We start from the raw sequence: 23,833 nt of genomic DNA on the forward strand, positions 1-23,833 counted from the left end.
TTGTGCAAGTATAGGGTTTGAATCATTACTTACTTGTGAATTTGAAGATTCTCCATGTTCAACTTTATTTTCTAAGTGATCTCCTTGTGCACTTCATGGTGAAGTTCCTCCTTGGTCACTTGGTTGATCCTCTTGATCTTCATGATCCTTTTTATCCTTCTCATATTATGGTAATGTTGCAGCACCTATAACCTTTGAGTCTACATTTCCATTGCAAGATTCATCCTCTTTAAATACAACATTCCTACGTGCAATGAAATTTTTGGTGATAAGATTAAACAACCTATATGCCTTAGATTGCTCATCATAGCCAACAAAAATACATTTCTCACTCTTATTATCTAATTTACTTCTAGCTTCTTTTGGAACATGTGCATATGCAATACAACCAAATACTTTGCTCCGAGAAACACTTTGAATCTTACCACTCCATGCTTGTTTTGGAACCATGTCCCTCACAATATTTGTTGGACTCCTATTCAAAATATAAACATCACAAGAAACTATCTCAGCCCAATACTTATTAGGAAGATTCTTACCTTTCAACATGCTCCTTGCCATCTCCATTATTGTCCTATTTTTCTCTCTACTACACCATTTTGTTGTGGTGTGTAACTAGTAGTAAATTGCTTTTTGATTCCATGATCCTTGCAATAATCTAAAAACTCATTTGACTTATACTCTCCTCCTCTATCAGATCTCAATACCTTGATCAGTAAAGCATTTTGTTTCTCAACAAAAGCCCTAAATTCTTTAAATTTGCCAAAAGTTTTAGATTTGTATTTAAGAAAGTAAACCCATGTCTTTCTACTAAAGTCATCAATAAATATTAAGAAAAAAATGCTCCCCCCTAATGATGTCATTTTCATTGGACCACATATATTTGAATGCAAAATTTCTAAAGGTAACCTTTCTCTATATGACATCCCTTTTGGAAAACTCTCTCTATGATGTTTGGCCAAAATACAACTTTCACATGGACTTAATGATGCTTCAATTGGGGGTAAGCCTCTTACCATTTCCTTTCTTTGCAATAAAGATAATCCTTTGAGATTTGGATGACCATACCTCAAGTGCTATATCCATGTCTGATCTTGACTTGTTGCCTTGAAACTTGCCACAATTTCATCAATCATATTGCTCTTCATCCGTAGTGGAAACATTCTGTTATTTGTCATTTCTACCCTTACAATCACCAAGTTACTAGGAGGCATATCAAATATAGTGCACGCATTTTTCTCAAAAAGAACTCTATAACCTTTTTGACTAAGTTGCCCCACACTTATAAGATTATGTCTCAAACCATATATAAAGTATACATAAAAAATATATTTCTTACCATGTTTTTTTGTGACATTGATTGTACATTTTCAACTTTCTTCCACTATCTCATTATTTCCCAACTTCACTTCTGATTTAATTGATCTATCCAAGCTTTTAAAAAAATCTTTGTTTCATGTCATATAATTGTTGCAACCACTATCTAGAAACCAAAAATATTTTGAACTCTCTTGGGTTACATTGCAAGTAATGAACAAAGTCTCAGAACCACTCTTAGAAAAATTTTCATTTTTCTTACTCATATCAGCTTGTTTCTTTTTCCACTCTTTTGGAAAATGTCCAAACTTCTTGCAATAATAACATTGAACATTTGTTTTATCATACCTCTATGATTTCTAGCTATTATTACATCCCCTTGAATTGAAGTATTGATTTCTCATTCCTCCTAGATCTGGACTCTTTCTTTCTTCTTTTTGAAAATTATATATGCCTCTTTCTCTAAATCCAGAATTTTCTCTTCCTCTGCCTCTACCAAATGTCATTTGTGTTTTGATTGCATTCTCTAGTGAATTACAATTATACTTGTTCAATTTTTCTTCATGATTATACAAGGATCCAAACACCTCATCTATGGATAATGTTGTTAAATCCTTAGATTCTTACATTGCAACCACAATATTATCAAATTTAGGAGGCAAACTTCTTAAAATCTTCTCTACAAATTTTTGATCAGTAAGCTCATCACCATGTATCCTTACTTGATTAACCACATTCATAACATGATTTGAAAATTGATCTACAAAATTAGAATCCTTCATTTGTAAATTTTCAAATTCTCTTCTAAGTGCTTATAATTTAACAGTCTTTACCTTCCTTGTACCTTGATATGCAGTCTCAAGAATGTCTCAGCCTTGCTTGGCTATAATAGCTGTCTTAATTTTTCCAAGAACTAAGTCATCCGTAGCCTATCTAATAATTTACAAAGCTTTTTTACTCTTCTGCCTATTTTCATCAAGCTTTTTCTTTTGATTGGCATTTAAAGTAGACTCGTCCATAGGTTCATCATAACCATTTAAGATTATATCTAATAACTCATAGGAATCAAACATAAGCTTCATTCTAAAAGTCCAATCATCATAGTTCTTTCTAGAAATTATTGGAATTGAAGCCTGAAAATTCCCTGAAGCCATGCCTAATAGAAACTCATAAAAAAAATTCACAGATATAGCACAATAACTTACATATTTCACAATAACTTTCTATCCCCTTTCTTTGTTGCAGTCCTCCTTATGCACAATCCTTCAAACTCCTCTTCTTAACCTTGCTTTGATACCAATCTATTAGTTAGGCAGAGGCACACAAAAATCAAAACACAAAAACACAATGTGTTGTGGCACAATAAAAATATATTGCATTCATCATGATATCAAATGAATACATAGTGCATTTTTATAGGCAAGTGTATAATATTCTAGAGAAATCTAGCATTGGACAATAAGACAAAATATCTACAAACTTCTAGAAAATACTATAGCTTACACAAACTTCTAGAAAATACTTTAGCCAACACAACCTAAACCTAATAATCTAGATATACCTACTGACAAACAATTGATTCTAAGTAGAAATTAATATTTCTAATAGAATGACACTTCATCTTTGAAGGTGTGGCATACTAAGATATCTGGGAGCATTTCAAGGACAATTTGAAGGAGGGCCAATTACACTATTTAACAAGTACAAAAATGAATCCTATTTAACTCTTTCTACATGTTAATAATAGTAGTCACATCAAAATAAAATTTTACATATGCTTGAAGGATAAAAAGATAAACATGGATTTGAAACTGAAAAAATAAGTTCCCCAAATAACAACCAATTATGCTTTTTTGGAAATATCATATTTTAAAATTGTTATCCAATATCTACTAATTGATGACCTTCTAACTATTGAGATGAAATCTATAAGACATTATCCAATTTCCAACACAATAAAATATTTATTTTGAATCCATTTTGAATTTCATATTATAGCTTCACATGCTATGACTGTGATGCTCTTAAATGCTTGAATTCTATTCGAATGATCTCTGCTGAACTCTAAGAACTAGGATTATGGAGGATGAATTAGGGCCCAAGACAACTTATCCTAGATGAGCAATAGAAGCCTATTATACTATTTTTTTCTTCCTCACAATTGTGTGTTGTATTTTTTTGTATATTAATTTTATTTAAGCTCTCATTTTGGGAATAAAATGCAAGATCTTGTTGTTACAAAGAGAAGCAACAACTAATACACTATAGGTCATGCCTTGCTGCATCTATAATTTACCACCAATAGATTATATTATATAAAGGTATTGTATGAAAATTTGGGCATTAACGTAATTTTCATGTCTAGCTTGGAGTAACTTTGGGGAAATGTTGGTTATATGGAAATTAGATATATCCTTCCTCTACTAAAAGTAAATTGTCCATTTCTTATCAATATCACTCAAATAGGAAATAATGAGTGTTGCAATATTTGGGCTTTCTTGTCTTGTATTATCTAGAATTTTTTTGTATGTGAATTTTATCTATACACAAGGGAGAATCCAAAAAAATATTGAAGGCTCAGAAATAAGATCTAACAAGTAAGAGTTGCTTTGATCATTAGAGTCACAATAATTGTGGGCAACGACTTGGCTGAAATATTGCCTTCATCTAACACCCCTAGTGGACCTTGGAAAATTTACAGTATTGCAAGGAAGCCTAAGCCTAATTGGTCTCTAGATAATCCCATTGAATACATTCAATGTGATGTGCTGAACATGGGAGAAACCCTAGAATGGATTTCTACTTTGAAGAATGTGACTCATCTTTTTTGGGTTTGTTGGGTAGTAGAGAGACAGAGCACTAGAACTGTGAAGCTAATGGAAGAATGTTCAATAATGTCTTAGATGCACTACTTCCTAATGCTGAAAACCTTGAACATATTTGTCTACAAACTGGTGTAAAACACTATTTGGGTTCATTTGATAGTTTGTTGAGTGGAAACATTCAGTCACATTAGCCACCCTTTCATGAAGGGCTTCCTAGGTTACTTGGGCCTAATTTCTACTACACACTTGAAGATATACTATTTGATGCTGCCAAGAAGAAAAGGGGACTAACTTGGTCCATTCATTGCCCTACAAACATTTTTGGCTTCTCTCCATGGAACTTAATGAACATCATTTTACTCTTTGTGTCTATGCTTCCATTTGCAAACATGAGGGGCTTTCTTTTAAAGATTTGGTAAATAAAATCACTTGGGAACAATTTATGGATGCATTTAATGCTAAATTGATTGTAGAATAAGAAATATTGGCTGCTATAGAGCGCAATTTTAAGAACCACACCTTCAATTGTTCTAATGGAGATGTGTTCAAATGGAAAAAACTATGGAAGCACATTGCAGAGAAATTTGAACTAGAAATGTTGCCATATGAAGGTGAAGGATTTGGTTTGGTTGAAGCAATGAAGGACAAAGGACCTATCTGGGAGGCAATTGTGAAAGAAGGTGGAACTTGGAGGTTTGCAGACCTTGTACTAAATATTCCATTTGAGTGTATCATTAGCATGAACACAAGTAAGGGGTATGGCTTTTTTGGGTTTCATGACACAGAATCTTCATTGTTATCATGGATTGACAAAATGAAGTTATCTAAGATTATTCCATAACTAACATAAGCATGAATGAAACTTGATATCAGAAACATATTATTAGTTAGTGGTGTTGAGTTTTCATTTTGCATGATGCTTAACGATAGGAATCCTTTCAAATTCCTCTCTTGAAAAGCTAATCCGAGGATCAAATCTAAGATTCTAGGTGATCTTGTGACCTACTAGAATCTACTCAATTGAAGATAAATGTGAATATTCATGAGGAGGCCTTTTCTGGTTCTAAAATGATTTGGATAAGATGTATGGTCTGCTTGCTACTTCAAAAGAATAACCACACAAAAAGGAATATATTTTTCTATATTCTATTTTTAAGATGAACGCAGTCTAACAATGCAACTATATGAATTCCTAATTTAACCAAGGGGTTAGAAAAGAAAATAACAAAGAGAAGGTGACAAGAAATTTAAGTAAAGAAAATAAAAAAGAGAAGGTGACCAAAAATAACATAATAAAATTTTGGCTCAATTACATTCTATGAACATACATCCACAAAATATAACACAATTAGGCAAGAATCGCTACACTCCAAATGTGAGCACCAAAAGTATATATTATTGCAAAATAATATTGGCCTTCAATACATATTACATTATCGTATTTGTAAGAAATATTATGCTCAATTTGTGTTGATAGTGAGAGATATCTTTATGCAATCATATGCTTCTAAACTAATAAAACAAATCTATTTATGTACAAACTGACTATCTAATTGGTGCTAAGTATGACTCCATCCATTTTATATCATTAATTGGATGTGTGAGCCTTTACATGTCATAAAACAAAGAAATCACATTAGAATAAGAAAGAGAAAGCTTTTAGATGATGTAGAATTATCTGGAAGTGGAAAAAATAAAAGTTCCATCTTCACTAGGTGTCTATAGGAGTTAAACTACCGTCAAAATGCATTTTCGATGCATGGAAAGCTTTAAATCTAGAGCTGGAAGTTAACTATCAGTGCACCTCTAAATTCCTCAAAATCTTTCATGAAACTACTAAAAAAGCACATCTGTGCACCTGCACACCTTGGAAGTAGGCTCCAAAAAATGCAAAATTTCAATAAGTGTCAAAATAAAAAATTTGGCTTCTGATTTTTGTTCCCCTTTATGCCAGAGCTATGTTTGGGTATTTGCCCTTGAATTTATTGATTATCTTAGTGACTTGAGCCGCATCTAGAAAATCTAAGGCTTCATATTTGTCTTTCACTTTCTGCCTATAGTTGTCCACTTCGATACAAGTTTCTACAAAATCTCTAAGTTTTACATCTAGCTCCAATAAGGCTTCTTCCATTCTGAATGCTTTCCTAATATCCTCATCATTAGAAAATTCTTCAAAAGTCTTCCAAAATTTCTCAACTATTGCCTCTACTAGAATTAACTTATCCTTTGCATCATCCTTTAAAATATCTAAACATGCATTAGTATAATGTTTCTCAGCTTCCAAAATTTGCTCTTGGGCTTGATCCTTGAGCTTCTGAATCTCCGCGTGTAATGTCTCCATTACTTTATTACCATCCACAATATTTTCTATCCAATCATTGATTTTGTCTAATTCCTCAGCTATATATACATCAATCAAAATCTAATACCTTTGTCATTTGATAGACTGTAGTGCTTGCAAATCTTGGCCCTAGGTATGTATCTCGTCCATTAGACCAAAATCTTGATTCAAAATGGCTACTAGCTTGTCTGCATCCTCCTGCATAACATGTAATAACTTTAGATTTCCTTGAATAATTAATACACCTTTCTCCTCAAAAATTTCTCAACATTGCTGACAAGCTCTAAAAAATGGGTCCAACTGTATCACACCCCTATCTCTTCTCTTAATTGTTCCTTTCAAAGTTTCCTTGGGGTTCGTGGGATTTAAAGGACCAAAAAATTCTCTTAAATATCCCTTTAGGATTTCATTTTGTCACCAAAGGGTTATCAATTATGCCCCATGCTGCTCCAAGCTCTTGACTACCTCCTTCATTCCTATTGTGACCATTAACTTAGTGGTATCCAAGGTAGGCTCTCCAAGAATGACCTCCCTAATTTGATAGTATCATGGCATCAATTCTTCAATGTTTGAATGTGAAGGAGGGATAGCCAAATGAGAAAATGAGTCCTACCTTTGATCACTCATAATGAAGGCTAATGCTTGTGCATCCTTTGGAGGTGATTCAAGTTTTGTCAACACTTTAATCAATTCCATTCTATCCTCTTCTTCATTGGTGAATTTTTGACTCTTATTTATCACTTCCTTTCTCAACCAGCTTGGGATATGCTCCAACAAAGATTTTCCTTTCGAGGATGAAGGAGTCTGTTCTGTTATGCCTTTTCCCTTATCTCCGCTTTTTGGAGTCCTCTCCTTTTGTGCAAGATCTATAACAGGAGTCTCCATGTCTATAGAGTCCACGATCCTTACCTTGGTATCTTGAGAAGTTTGTTGAGGTTGTTCACTAATTTTCCCTTTTTCTGATACTTCCTTAGTAGGTGTTTGTTGTGGCTCATCCTCCTATTCTAATTGGACCTATTATGCTTCTATGCCTTGAGGAAGATGGGTAGCCAATCCCTTATCTACAAAAAATGTGATTTGTACTGGGGATGGCACTACCTTGATTCCTTGTGGTTTGGGTGGCTACTGACTCCAATCCTCTTATTGAGGCTAATTTTTTGGAGTGTCTCTTATTTTATCCCGATCGATTCGGCACCCATGGGCATGAAATCAATATTTGACATCTGAAAGACATCAATGCCCTCCATATATTGCTCATCTATCCACTGTTGCATTTCTTCTTGCGATGTGGTGGTTTGAATGGGTCCATCAGAGATAGCTGGCAGTGTGATTGTGGAGCTTTTCCTCCTCTCCAACTCTGTGGCTTTGGTGAGTCAAGTGCTCTAGTTCAAAGGTAGATTATCCTCTTCATCCTCTTCATCCTCTTCTTCTGCCTCTTCATGGATTGGTTCAATAACTAATGGGAAAGGGATTACTTTCCTAATAACCTTTTTCCTTCTCTTTACCAAATTATTGAGCTTTCTTTTTTTAGGTGTAGAGGGGAGGCTTGCTCTACTTGTTGAGGTGGGGAAAAATCTTTTACTTTAGTTTCTACTTCCCCTTGGCCTTGTTTAGTTGGCGACACTTGGGGATCACCTTGAGCTTGTGTGGCTTTGACATTCTCCAACCCTTGTATATTTTCTTCTCCTTGCTATGGAGGTTCTTGAGTTGTTTTCTCATCTGGCTCAACTTTCTAAGGAGAAGTCCTCTTCTTCTTTCCTTTACCTTTACTTTTCTAAGCCTAATAATAACCAACTAGCCTATCAAGTCAGTGCACTATTTTAGGTCTCACTAGTGACTGGGCTATGAATGTAGGCATCGTGACCTTAGTTCCTTGACCTTTAGCTAGGTGAGCTTGAGCATGGAAGATCACTATCTCAGGAATTGGATCAAGTTTGAAAGGTTTCTTGATCCAATCATTTTTCAAATTAATGACATGCCTCACCCTGTGATTGATATCTGTATTTTCTTCTTTATCAACCTTAGGATTCATGATAGGTTGGTCACCAATCTTATCCCTATTAAACAATGGATCAAGTAGCTCCTTTGTATATTGTTGCACAATCTTTAATGGGATCTTTATCTTTGAAGCCCTTTCTGCCAAATATAGAGTCATCCTACATAATCCCTTATGCAAATATCATAGTTGTTTGTTGCATTCATCCACTAATCAATGAAATCCTCATGTTGGAATATCTTGCCTGCTAGATGTTGTACCCTTCCAATGTTATCAAAATAAGGTCATGGGGAATTATACTCTTCCAAGGATATTGATCCCATTCACACTCAAAAGATAGAATGTCTTGTCTCTGATCCACCTTGAATGGTCCTATTGTGATAGGCCATATCCAACATATTTTTTGCTATTTTCTAACTTTTTCATATGCAGACAAGAGTTGTTGAGCAATCTCCAGTAAAATGAGTATGTCACTGGGATATCTAGGGAGCTTCTTAGGGTTTATAGTTGTACCTGCTACTCTCAAATATGTGAACATGCAAAATTGGATGTAATAGGCCCTAACTTCTGATATCTTGGTAGCTACCTCTTGTGACATTCTTTTCACATAATCCCCTTCTATGAATCAAATTATCGTGAATATGAAAGCATCATTCACAATCCTATATTCCTTTCTTTGCTCTGAAATCTTCTTCTTTGCCAGCTGAGGATACACAATGTAAGGCCATGTGTTTGTATCCTACATGCTACCCTTCTTATAGAGCCCAAGGTAATTTTTTTCCTTTGCGGTTAACAAGTATACCATGTATGATGTCATATAGAATTTCTTATTGTTCTTTACCACCATTAGCTTCTCACCCAAGTTCTCACTAAGAATGGAGGCCTAGTCAAGTGGCATCTTTGATGTCTTGATGGTCTTGATAAAATACACCATTCATATGTTTAAATGTCTAGAAGAAAGCAAACCCATGACTCTACTCAAAAGTATGATCAAGTATCCAATATCCTCCTTCATTTACCCTCATGTCATATCCACTTTTCCTGCCTTCCACCCTAGAGGAGTCTTCTCAATAATGTATGAAGACTGTATGATTTTAGATGCTTCCTCCACATGTTCCCTATACCATCTCTCTACTTGGTGGTAGTTTAATGTGATAAATGAATCCACCCTTGGTAGATGGAACACCTTCTATATATTGTTAGGTTGGATATCCAAGATGATCTCTCTAGTTATGCTTGTCACAATCCTATCTTCAGGAATATATTCTGCGAGTTTCATAATTAGCTCTAAGGATTGCATTGACACTAGATGTGAAGCTGCATTGACAAGTCCTGATCTGATTAATGTTTAACCATCTGAGATCTTTTGGTAGGTTTTTTGCATAATGTTAGGAATGCACACAAATTTGTATGGCCTAACTCAGTATCCCAGATCTCTGAGTACTCATCCTAAAATCGTGATTTGGGAACACCTTGAAACTTGAACATGGCAGGCTTTGGAACCATCTTCTTAGCAAGCGAGGATGATGAAGAAACCATTGAATCTACACAAAAAGATGTCCATTAGTCTAGAATTGAAGAAAAATCAATAAATTCAAACATTAGAATTGACACAAACAAAATCTTAAAACTAAGTTGTTCAAAATCACTAGAAAACCTATTAATGATCTTAGAATGAAAAATATGGTGCACCTTTTATCAGAAAATTTTATCATATGGGGTGCACATTAGTGCACCTCATGGGGTGTGCTAAAGCACACCTCATATTTAGACTTAAGCATAAAAATAAATACTAGGTGTGCAATAACGCACCTAATTAGGTGCGCTACTACACACCTTAATTCATATGTTTTTCTTTGTGTCTTAATTTTTTTTTGAGTTTTTTTTTTTTGCTTTAAGTTTTTAAAGAAAAAGGAGGTACACATTGATGCACCTAGGTAGGTGCGCTGATGCACAACCCCTTTGATGTTTAATGTCTTGTTTTGTGGTTTTGCAGGTGGTGGAGGAAATGAGCAACTCTTGTGCTATGGAGCTACGACGATGGAGCTCTGATGGAGGGAGAATGAAATGAAGTATAGAGAGAAGGCGGGGGGGTTATATAGACCCCTAGATCTTTGGTGTTTCATATCCGTGCATCACTGAAGGTAAAATGCCTTGCTCTCTCTCTCTCTCTCTCTATCTCTCTCTCTCTCTCTCACACACACACACACACACACACACACACACACACACACACCTCTTTGGTGCACTAGTACACCTCATTAGGTGCGATGGTGTGCCTTTTTTTCTTCGTAAAAATGTCTTATCTCCTCTGAAATTAAACCAAGATTCTAGGCTTTCAAACTAGGACTCAAATCTGACCTAAAACACTAAAAGAAACCCTAAAAAAGACTCAAAGCTTGGACTAAGGTTCTAAAAAGCTGAAAAGATAAAGGAAAGGGGTCCCATTTTCTAGTCAAAATGGGGTGTGTATTGTGAAACCACAAAAAATAGCCCCAAAAAAGGAACAAATGAAAAAGCCATTTCTTCATCAACAAAAATTAATCTGACATGTGTCAAAAACTAAATGAAACCTAAACATTCTAAGTGTATTTCAAGTCACTTTGCAATCAAAACTTCAAAGTCTCGAACCTCCAAGTTCACTGTGTGCTTAGTGTATCCATTTCCTTCAAAATCTTAGGATGTAGTCTATCAAAATTCTTTTACAACTTGGAAACAATCTTCCACCCCCTCCCAGTCCATTCATCCAGAATCTTCACGAAAGCTGTTTGTCAATCCTTTGTTTGACTAGATGAGAGAATCAATTTTGAGGGCTCTTGGAAAATTATCACTTTTTTTCATTTGAAGTACAAGGTAATCTTTTTGAATACTTTCTTCATGTAGCTCACAATGTCACCATTTGATTCTTTAATGAAGCAATACTTTTGATACTGGATAGCTTATTTAGAGAGCATATCCGTATAATTGGATTACCTTTCTTCGACTTTGTAGAATCCTTCATTCTTAACACCTTTCTTCTTTCTTATTTTCTTTTTGTATCATGACCATGCTTAGACTATGTGGCCAAGACATTGGTGTCATTTCTTGGATTCGATCTTTTGTGAACATCCCTTGTGTTCCTCTTTCAAGAACTTTTAGAAACTCTCATGCCGAAAAATGATCTTAGCTATTCCTTTGAGAAGAGCCTTCTATTTGAACTAGTGGGGTTTGGACTATCTCTTGTTGTCTTCAACTTTGGTTTGAAAACACCTAAGAAAATTGATCTTTAAATTTGCAAAGTGTTGAGAACTTTTTGATCTTCAATTTTGAATCCAAGACTGAAAGTCCCCTATTATTGCAAGTAAAATCCATTCCTTAGTTGGTATAAAAACAAAATTGTTAGAATGTTTTGACAAAGAAATACCTCTTCCTAAAAGTCAAAACCAAAAGAATGGTTAGCAAGATATGTCAAGATAAAATCTTGAGTGCACCTACCCCTTGGATTGACACAACCTTGAAAACAAATACATAATTGAAAGAAAACATGCAACTAAAAAGAAACACACTTGCAAAAATAAGCACACTTAGAGAAATGAAATCCTTTTTTTTCGATGATCTCTTAGGCCTCAAAGTAATGCTTCAAAAATTTCCCATTAATTGGCAACATAACTAATTCCCCTTGTAAAGAACTCAACCTAAAAATGTTTTCTCCCAGGATTTTTAGGATCTGATAAGGACTGATCCACAGGTGTTGGAACTTTGTGTGGTTGCCCAGCTTTTCTTTCACCTTGTCCTAGAGTAGAACAAGGTTAGATATCCTGAAAGACTTTATCATGGCCCTCTTATCAAACCTCCTCTTAATAACTGCTTGATGTTTTTCCATATGCTCCAAAGTAGCTGTCCATTTTTCATCCATCTCTAAAATATTCCTCAATGTAATTTGTACTCTGTCAGCATCTTTGGCATACCCACTCATGAATTTCAAAATAGTAATTCTGAAGTTAAGTGGGAAAACTAGCTCTTGTCTGTAGACAAGCAGATATGGAGATGTCCCCAAAGCATTTTTAACCCTCACTCAGTCTATCCATAGCACATATTTGAGTTGTGTATGCCAATCTTTAGGATTCTCCTTCAACAAACATCTTATTACTGGGATCAAGTTCTTGTTCATAGATTCAACTACACCATTTCCTTGTGGATAATAATTTGAAGAGAAATTGATAATAACCTAATTTTCTAGTGCCCATTGATTAAAAATACTGATGCAAAAGCTGATCCCTTATCACACACTAGGGAGAATGACATCCCAAATCTAGTAACAATGTGTTCTTCCAATAATTCTGTAACTACCTTAGCTGTGCAATTTTTGAATGTCTTTGCTTCTATTCAACATGTATAGTAATGAGTGTTTGTGAGAATAAAAGTGTTCCCTATTGATGATGGTAGATTCACTAGACCAATAAAATCTAGCCCCCACTTTGTGAAGGGGTGTATCTCAAACACTAGTTGTAATGGCATCACATAATGTCTTTCTCTATTAGCACTAGTTTGAAAAATATAACAAGTATGCACATGCTCAAAAGTATCTTTGAATATCATGGGCTAGAAATAACTTGATCTTAAAATCATATGAGCAGTTGCTTCTGTCGAACCATGCCTTGTACCATACTTATCATGAAATTGTTCCAAACCTTCCTTTACTTCCTCTTGCCCCAAGCATTTTAGGTAAATCCCTTCATAGTTCCTTTTGTATAATTTTCTATCATGCAGCATGTAGGATTCACACTTCGTTTTGAGTCCCTTATGCTGTGAACTATTTATCCAACTTAGATACAGATTTTGTAAAAGATAGTAAAAAATATCTTGGTACTAGACATTAGTTATTACACCCTGACCAATATCAACTTGGGATACTACAATCTCCTTCTGATCATCCACATTTGTTTCACTTTCAAACCAAAATTTCTTTTCATCTTCTATTTGGCTATTTGCTATCATTTTTGACAATCCTTGGCCTCTTACCAACTTCATGGGTTGGATTTCCAAATCAAGTTCTTGAAGGATTGCCATTCATTTCCCTCATCTTTCACCAAGTTCATTTTGCATAAACAATGTCTTAACTACCGCATTAGGCACAATTGTATACACCTTGCTCCTCAGTATTTAGTGACAGAACTTCTTTACCACTTTGATTAAAGAAAAAGACTTTTTTTCGAGGTTGGAGTAGTTTAACTCAACATTTTTCAGAGGGCAACTCATAAAGGCAATGGGCCTTTCATCTTCTTTTTCCTTCTTTTGGGTAAGAATCCTAGCACGTGAATGTTCTGAAGAAAAAGAGTATACTTTGAAAGGTAGTCCATAGTCAGGACTTACCAGTATTGGGGCCATGGAAATGACCACCATGATATCCTCAAATGATTTCTTAATCTCTAGAACCCATTCTATCTTCGCTCCTTTTTTGAGTAAATCATTAAGGGGACACACTATCTCAACAAACCCACTTATGAATTTTTGCACAAAATTTATATTCCCAAAGAAAGACTTCAATTCTTTTCAATTGTGGGGAGACAATTACTGTAGAACAACCTCAACTTAGTTAGGATCAATGGAGATTCTAGCTTCAGAGATGATATGTCCTAGGAGCTTTCCTTTGGTAACCCTTAATGAATATTTCTTGGGATTGAGGGATAAGCCATATCTATGACATCTATTGAACACTTGTTTTAGATTAGTGATGTGAGTTCTTCGGTCCTTTGAAAAGATAGTTAGATCATCCATGTAGATGACTATACACTTATTTATCAATCCCTTAAAAGCTTCATCCATGGCTCATTGAAATGTAGCTCCTACATTGATTAGTCTGAAAGGCATTCTTCTATAGGAAAAATTCCCCCATTTAGTTGTGAAGGTCATCTTCAGCCTATCTTCTTCATTGACCATGATTTGATTATATCCCAAATATCCATCCAATAAAGGCATCATCTTTGAACCATTAACAATTTGTAGAACTTTATCTAGTGAAGGTAAAGGGTAATTGTCCTTTTGAGATGCGAGGTTCACATTATGAAAATCTATGCAAAGATGAATCTCCCTAGTCTTTTTCCATATAGGAACCAAATTAGCCAATCATGTAGATTGGAAAATGGGGAAGATGATATTGGCATCAAAAAACTTCTCAAATTCCTTCATTATCAGTGGTTCAATTATAGGATTAATAGGCCTTTGTCTGTGCCGGAAAGGCTTGGCATTAGGTTTTAGTGGAATGTAATGCATAATAATCTCAAGATCATATATTTTTATCTCCTCACAACTCCAAGGAATGACATCCTTATACTCTATGAGTAATTTGAGCATATCCTCCTTTTCTTGTGTATTGCACATCTTTCCAATCCTTACCTTTCTAGGATCTTCGTCTGTACCCAAAGTGTACAAATCACATTCTTCAATCCCTTTTTCTTGGACCATTCTTCTATTAAATGCCCATTCATCATGATAAAAAATGCATTCCAAATAAATCATTTCCTTAGGAATAGTGTTTGTTTTCAAATTCAAGACCCTGGCTTTGTCCTCAAGTTCATCATCTTCAGGTTTGTTGTCAGGAGCATCATCAATTTCTTGCCCTTTAAAGTGGCCATTGCACATGATAAATTCAAGTATATATTGATCATCCTGAAAAACTTGGAAGTTTGTAATGTTATTAGGGATAGATGGAGTAGGAACTAATTTGAGTGAAATCCTCTTTAATTTCATTCTTTTGACAGGTTGTAATGTGCTAGCTAAAATAGAGAGGGCATCCGCTACCATGTTTTTCTTCCTCGAAATAGATTTTATATTCAAAGCTTCAAAGTCATCCATTAAATCCCATACTCTCTTCCTGTATGCAAGCAATCTCTTATCATTGCAAGAATAGATCAACTTCGCTTTCGCTTGCCTTATAACCAACTGAGAATTTCTGTCAACTATGAGGGATGTGATTCCTTTCTCCAATGTGAATAGAAGTCGTCAAACCAATGCTTGATATTTTGCAACATTATTAGTACATCTAAACTGTAATCGATAGGTTGTGTGGAAAGTCTTACCTTTTGGGTTGATCAACTCAATACCTACACTGGCTCCTAATTTACATTTGGAATCATCAAAGCAAAGTATCTAGATCAGATCCCCTTTGGGTTTCCTAACCTTATGCTTATTTTCCCTTAGCTTTTCTTTCACTTGGGCCTAGAAGGATTGTTTCTTGGGGACCCATTGTAATCTTTCGCAGGGTGGACTTGATGATCTTCCATTGTTGTTCCTTGACACATGAAGTGTATTTTTTTCTTTTTTAACCTAGATTTTCTCTATCAATTATGAAATTTCATCCATTTTGGGTTCATGATGGATGATTACCGAAGTCCACCCTTGACCTTTTACATACTGTCTTCTTCTTTGAACTTTGATCATTTTGGGTGGAGGAGAAGACAAGCCCCCACCATCTAAAGAGGTATCACTGTATGATGCATTTAGATCCTCAATTTCCTCTTCAACCTTTCCCATAGATTTAGATATGTTTATAAGATTTTTATTCTTAGCGAGTTTATCTTTTGGACCATTACTATTCTCTAGTCTCATCATCTATGTCAATACCTTAGCGACTGCTTCTTGGTAAGATGAACATTTGAACTCTGAATGGCTAACTTTATGAAATAAAAAAAATCCTAGAAGAAGGAGGATATTGTGGTCAGCTTCTTCTCATAGGAATTATAAATTAGCCATCATATAATCTATGAACTGTGTTATGATCTCATGCTTTGGGACTGAAATCCTAGATTTTATATCTTGATTATCTGATAGTTTGATCAAATTTGTATCAAAAGCCATCACCTTGTAGGAACCCAAATCTATTTGTAGGAATGCTACCTCATTTGGAGAATTGTATTCTGTAATAATTGTTTTTAACTTTGGATCTGCATCTATCTTGATTTGATTGTTCAACCCTTTCCATGGTAACCATAACTATGTGAAATCTATAGAAAGTCATCCTCTTGGGCATTTGGTTCATTCTCTGCTTAGTAGTTATAGTTTGTATGTTTTTGGGATATCAACCACATGTATATCAATGACATATTGAATTTAGGGATGTGCCATCAATTGTATCTAAACATCTTTCAACACACCAATGACTTTCACCTCTATTTTGTCTAATTGTACCACTATTCGGTTGGAGGGTTGAAGATTGACTCCCAACCTTTGTGCTATTGATAGTGGCATAACATTACAAGAAGCTCCTGAATCAATTAGGAAATTATGGAGATTCTTTCGATATATCCTAATGCTAAGAAAAAATGGAGGCACCTCAACCTTGTCTTTAAACATAGTTGGCATCACCTCCAAAGCATTGACTTGTTGAGACATTGTCTTTTGAGGGACAATACTTGTATTATGGGATGCCTTTGTGTGATCAAGGGTTTTCATTAGCGCCTCTCATTAATGAGGATAGTTCTATAGAATGTCAAACATGGACATGCGGGCCTTTGTCCATTTCAAATCCTCCACCACATTGTACTTTTTAGTAGACCAAGCTGGATTTTTCAAGATGGTTAGTACAATTCCTTGATTTTGGTTTTGTTTTCCTCCATAAGATGGCCTGATCAGTACCAGATTATTACTCACTCTCAAATTGGGAGGAGTTTGTTGTAATGCTGGTAGAATTCCATCTGTCATAGGTTCTTTCTAACTTTGCAGATTGTACGTATTTCGATTATCATTGTGAAAGGAAAACATCTCTTCCAGTTGAATGTCTAGTTCCTGACTAAATGGAAAAGAGAATTCTTTATTGGCTAGTTGCTCCACTTGTGTGTTTTATGCAGAATCATAAGATTCTAGTAGCATAGTGTTAAATTGTATAGGACGTTGTTGTCATTAACTTGTGAATTTTGAGTCATGTCTTGATTTCCATTATAGTATGAAGCATCATTTTTAGATGTGTTTTGATCATCATCATATTGATTGATATCGAAATACTAAACATTATTGTTGTTGTCATCTGCAAGAATGCTCCCATTATTTGGATGAGTATTCCATTGTCTATTCTATCTTTGGAAGCCATTGTTATGATTAGGAGGATTGAAATTATTTTCTCCATTGTTGTTCCCAAGAAAATTTCTATTGTAATTATTGTTGTTGTAGGGACCAACATTGTTTCTTTGGAAGTTGTTATTGTGTCCTTGTGACAACCTTAAGTGATTTAAATCATTATTCATTTGTGACATGGTCTTCTTCATTTCACCAAATCCAGAGGCAAAGTTGTTGTCTACGTCAGTGGAAGCTGCTGCCTTTTGTTCAAAGAAAGTGACTTTTGGAGATTCATATCCTAGATATGTTAAAGACAGGTTTTGTGGAGCGGGTGCCTGCTGTAATGGGACTGGCTTAGGTATGAATTGGCTAGGCATCATAGGTGCTTTTACATGATATGTTGGCATCATAGTAATAGCTTGAGCTAGAAGCGTCAATCCTCCTCCATTAGGATTGGCTTTCTTAGTTAAGGTAATTGCTTCTGTGAAGACTTTGTCCAATGTGCCAATATTTGTTGTCAGAAGTCTTTTTAGAAAAATATCAATAAGATGGTCCATAGAATTCAGATAAATATGAATAGCAGCTTCAACTAGTATAGTGTATGGCATTTTCAACTTGCGGTATGCCATGTGAAAGTGATGGCTAAAGCGCGAAACTGTGTCAGCTAGGTCTTTTTTGATTGATATGAATTCTTGATATATCATGACTAGATTGATGAATTGTTTTGAATTGTTCCAAGAACAATTTTTTGAAAGTAGCTTGGTATCCAATACATCCAGGTGGTAAATTAACATACCAATTAGAGGAAAGTTCCCCCAAAGAGTACGAGAATAAATGAAAAATGACATTCTCATTAGTAATTTTCTTTTGGTTGCAAGTTTCCTTGAATACCTTGATGTGATCTTTAACAATTTGTATCTCTTTGTATATGAACCTTGGGAAAAACTTCTCATGATTCTTAGGAAGATCACTGAGTACACCTGTTAAGTTAATTGGTGAGTCTACAACATTTTTCAAAAAAGGCCATTGAAGGATTTGGTGGAACATTGGGTGGTTGTTGTGGAGGTGGAATGGAAGAAGATGACAAAATGTTGAATGGAAGTGGTAGAATTCAGGGGATTCCTTTTTCATTGCGAGGCTTATGAAAATGGCTAAGTTTGAGGAACTTGTGTGTAATTGGTGAAGATCTTAAAGCTTGCTGAAATAGGGATGATAGATTGGAATCCTCTAGTTTGCATCAATTCTGGAAAAAAGTGCACCTCTGCAAAAGTAAACTTTCCCACAAATAATGCACACCTTTGAATTTGGCGCACCTACATAGTTCAAAAGCTTGGAAACTTAGAAATCTTTTTTGACTTGTGAAAAAATGTAGATTTTTGAAGTTTTTCAATTATTCTTCTATTCCAAATGTTAAAGGGGCCCTCCTTCTAGCGCCACTTCTATTGAGTTGTCATTATACATGATACTTAACAACATGAATCCTTTTCAATTTCTCTCTCAAAAAGCTAATCCGAGGATCAACTCCAAGGTTTCAGGTGATCTTGCAACCTACCAAAATTTTCTTAGTTGAAGATAAATGTGAATCTTCATCAGGAGGACTTTGCTGGTTCTAAAATGATTCGAATAAGATGTATGATCTTCTTGCTACTTCAAAAGAATAACCATACAAAAAGGAATATATTTTTGTATTTTCTATTTTTAAGACGAATGCAATCTAACAATGCAAGTATTTTAATTCTTAATTTAACCAAGGGGTTAGCAAAGAAAATAATGAAGATAAGGTGACAAGAAATTTAAGAAAATAACATGAAAGTAAATCCTAACAAACATAAGCTATGGAAACATGTTGGCAAGTTAAGCTTTCAAAAAGATCAGTAGGTAACCAATGAAAATAGGAGCAATGCTTCCTTAATTCCATTGATGCAATCATCAATGTCAATTTAGTAACTATAAAATGTTTCACTTTTGATCAAATCACAAGGCCACAGAAAGTGTGCTCATGTAAGACAAAAAGTTATGTAGGAACAATATGATGATCTCTTCTTGAACTAAGTACATCAGTAGAATTTTTAAAACTACAGTAAACACCAGAATTAAAAGATCACACAACTAGAAATAATGCAATAAAATTTTGGCTCAATTTCATTCCATGAACATACATCCACAAAATGTAACACACTTAGGCAAGAATCACTACACTCCAAATGCAAGCACCAAAAGCATATATTTTTGCAAAATATTGGTGGCTTTCAATACATATTACATTCTCGTATTTATAAGAAATCTTCTCCTCAATTTGTGTTGAGAATGAGAGATATCTTTATGCAATCATATGCTTCTAAACTAATAAAACAAATCTATTTATGTACAAATTAAATATCTAACTAGTGCTAAGTAGGACTCCATCCATTTTATATCATTAATTAGATGCATGAGCCTTTACATGTCATAAAACAAAGAAATCATGAGAGAATAAGAAAGTGAAAGCTTTCAGATGATGTCGAAGTGTCTAAAAGTGGCAAAAATAGAAGTTCCATCTTCACTAGGCATCTATAGGAGTTGAACTACCATCAAAATGTGTTTTTGATGCATGGAAAGCTTTAAATTTAGAACTAGCAGTTAATTGTCAGAGCACCTCTGAATTCCTCAAAATCTTTCATGACAGTACTAAAAAAGTGCACCTATGTACTAGTGCACTTGGTGCACCTATGCACCTTGAGCACCTACACAGTAGCGCACCTCGGAAGCAAGCTCTGAAAAATGCAAAATTTCACTTAGTGTCAAAATCAAAAGTTTGGCTTATGGGTTTTGTTCTCCTTTATACTAGAGATATGTCTGGGTATTTGCCCTTGAATTTCTTGATTATCTTAATGACTTGAGCTGCACCTAGAAAATCTAAGGCTTCATATTTGTCTTTCACTTTCTACCTATAGTTGTCTACTTTGATATAAGTTTCTACAAAATCTTTGAGTTTTACATCTAGCTTCTATGAGGCTTTTTCTATTCTGAATGCCTACGTGATATCCTCAACATTAGAAGCTTCTTTAAAAGTCTTCCAAAATATCTCAACGACTACCTCTACTAGAATTAACTTATCCTTTTCATCTTCCTCATAAATATCTAAACATGCATTAGTATAACATTTCTCAGCTTTCAAAATTTTCTCTTGGGCTTGATCCTTGAGCTTGTGAATCTCCACATGTAATGTCTCCATTACTATATTACCATCCACAATCTTTTCTATCGAATCATCGATTTTGTCCAGCTATATATACATCCATCAGAATTTGATTCCTTTGTCCTATGATAGACTACAATTCTTGCAAATCCTTGCCCCAGGTATGTATTAGACCAAAATCTTGATTCAAAATGGCTACTAGCTTGTCTACATTCTCTTGCGTAACTTGTAATAACTTCAGATTCCTTGAATAATCAATACACCTTTCTCCTCAAAACTTTCTCGCCATTGCTAACAAGCTCTCAAAAATGGGTTCAACTATACCCCACCCCTATCTCTTCTCTCAATTGTTGCATTCAAAGTTTCCTTAGGGTTCATGGGATTTAAAGGACCAACAACTTCACTTAAATATCCCTTTAGGATTTTATTTTGTCATCAAAGTGTTATTGATTCTACCCCATCCTACTCCAGGATCTTTAATACCTCTTTAATTCTTGTTGTGACCATTAACTTAGTGGTATCCAAGGTAGGCTTCCCAAGCATGACCTCCCTAATTTGATAATCTTGTGGCATCAATTCTCAACATTTGAATGCAGAAGAGGGATAGCAACATGAGCAAACAAATCCTAGCTCTAATCACTAATAATGAAGGCTAATGCCTGTGCATCCTTTGGAGGTGATTCAAGTTTTTTCAGGACTTCAATAAATTCCATTCTATCCTCCTCTTTAGTGGTGAATTACTACCTCTTATTTCTTATCACTTCCTTTCTCAACCATCTTGAGATATGCTCCAATGGAGATTTACCTTTTGAGGATGAACGAGTCTATTTCATTATGCCTTTTCCCTTATCTCCCTCATCTGGAGTCCTCTCCTTTTGTGTGAGATCTATACCAAGAGTCTCCATGTATGTAGAGTCCATGATACTTACCTGAGTGTCTTGAGAAGTTTGCAAAGACTATTCACTAATCTACCCTTCTTTTGGCACTTCCTCAACAGGTGTTTGTTGTGGCTCATCCTCCTGCTCTGTTTGGACCTGTTCTTCTTCCGTGCCTTGAGGAAGAGGGGTAGCTGATCCCTTATCTACAAAAAATGTGATTTTTACTAGGGATGGTGCTACCTTGAGTCCTTATGGTTCGGGTGGCTACTGACTCCAATCCTCCTATTGAGGTTGATTTGTTGGAGTATCTTTTATTTTATCCCTAACCAATTTGGTACCCATAGGCATGAAATCAAAATATGACATCTAAAAGACATTAGTTCCCTCCACATACTACTCATCTATCCATTTTTGCATTTCATCTTTTGATGTAGTGGTTTGAATGGGTTCATCTGATATAGATGGTAGTGTGATTGTGGAGCTTCTCTAACTCTGTGGCTCTGGTGAGTTGAATCCTCCAGTTCAAAGGTAGATTATACTATTCATCCTCATCATCCTCTTCTTCTACCTCTTTAGGGATTGGTATGGGAGTTGATGGGAAAAGGATCACTTTCCTAATAACCTTTTGCCTTCTCTTTACTAGAGTCATGAGCTTTCTTTATTTAGGCACAGAGGGGGAGACTTTCTCTACTTGTTGAGGTGAGGAAACCTATTGTACTTTAGTTTCTGCTTTCCCTTGGCCTTGTTAAGCTAGTGCCACTTGTGGATCACCTTGAGATTGTGTGGATTCTACATTCTCCAACCCTTGTATATTTTCTTCTCCCTAATATGGGGGTTTTTGAGGTATTTTCTCTTCTGGCTTGACTTGTTGAGGAGAAGTCCTCTTCCTCTTTCCTTTACCTTTACCTTTCTGAGCTGATAATAACCAACTATCCTATCAAGTCGGTGCACCATTTCTGGTCTCACTGGTGACTAGGCTATGAATGTAGGCATCGTGATCTTAGCTCCTTGACCTTTGGTTAGGCAAGCTTGAGCATGGAAGATCACCATCTCAGGAATTGGATGAAGTTTGAAAGGTCTCTTGATCCAATTGTTTGTCAATTTAATGGCATGCCTCACCTTGTGATTGATATCTACATTTCCTTCTTTATCAACCTCATCATTCATGATAGGTAAGTCACCAATCTTATCCCTATTAAACAATGGATCAAGTAGCTCCTCTGTATCTTGTTGCATAATCTTTAATGAGATCTTTATCTTTAAATCCCTTTCTGCCATATATAGAGTCATCCTACAATATTGCCTTATGTAGATATCGTAGTCATCTGTTGCATTCATCCAATGACCTTCAACCATATCCTCATGCTGGAATAGCTTGCCTACTAGATTTTGTACCCTTCCAATGTTATCAAAATGAGGCCATGGGGAATTATACTCTTCCAAGGGATATTGATCTCATTCACACTCAAAAGATAGAATGTCTTGTCTTTGATCCACCCTAGATGGTCCTATTGCAATAGGCCATATCCAACATATTTTGTGTTATTTCCTAACTCTGCCATATGCAGACAAGAGTAGTCAAAAAATATCCCATAAAATGAGTCTATCACTGGGATATCTAGGGAGCTTCTTAGGGTTAATAGTTATACCTTCTACCTTCAAATATATGAACATGCAAAACTAGATGTAATAAGCCCTAACTTCTGATATCTTGGCAGCTACCTCTTGTGACATTCTTTTCAAAAAATCCCCTTCTATGAATTAGATTATTGTGAATATGAAAGCATCATTCACAATCCTATATTTCTTGTTTTTCTTTGAAAGCTTCTTCTTTACTAGCTAAGGATACACAATGTAAGGCCATGCGTTTGCATCTTGCTTACTACCCTTCTTATAGAGCCCAGGGTAATCTTTTCCCTTTTAGCTAACAGTACACCAAGTATGATGTCATGTAGAATTTCTTGTTTTTCTTCACCACCATTAGCTGCTCACCCAAGTTCTCGCTAAGAATGGGCCCAATCAAGTGGCATCTTTGTTGTCTTGATGGTCTCGATAAAATGCACCATCCATATGTTTAAATTTCTAGAATCAAGAAAACCCATGACTTTGCTCAAGAGTATGATTGAGTATCCAATATCCTCCTTCATGTACCCTAATTTCATATCCACTTTTCCTGCCTTCCACCCTAGAGGAGTCTTCTCAATAAGGTATGAAGACTGTATGATTTCAGAGGCTTCCTCCACATGTTTCCTATACCATCTTTCTGCT

The 23,833-nt window shown here is 35.3% G+C and overlaps 1 pseudogene; it reads left to right on the top strand.

Moving 5' to 3' along the window:
• The first annotated feature begins 3,789 nt into the window (after nt 1-3,789).
• Nucleotides 3,790-4,983, top strand: LOC149552028 ((S)-8-oxocitronellyl enol synthase CYC2 pseudogene; annotated as a pseudogene).
• The last annotated feature ends 18,850 nt before the right edge of the window (nt 4,984-23,833 follow it).

Source organism: Cupressus sempervirens, chromosome 6 (genome assembly GCF_028749045.1).
Source record: "Cupressus sempervirens isolate cs-2001-9-10 chromosome 6, ASM2874904v1, whole genome shotgun sequence".
NCBI lineage: Eukaryota > Viridiplantae > Streptophyta > Pinopsida > Cupressales > Cupressaceae > Cupressus > Cupressus sempervirens.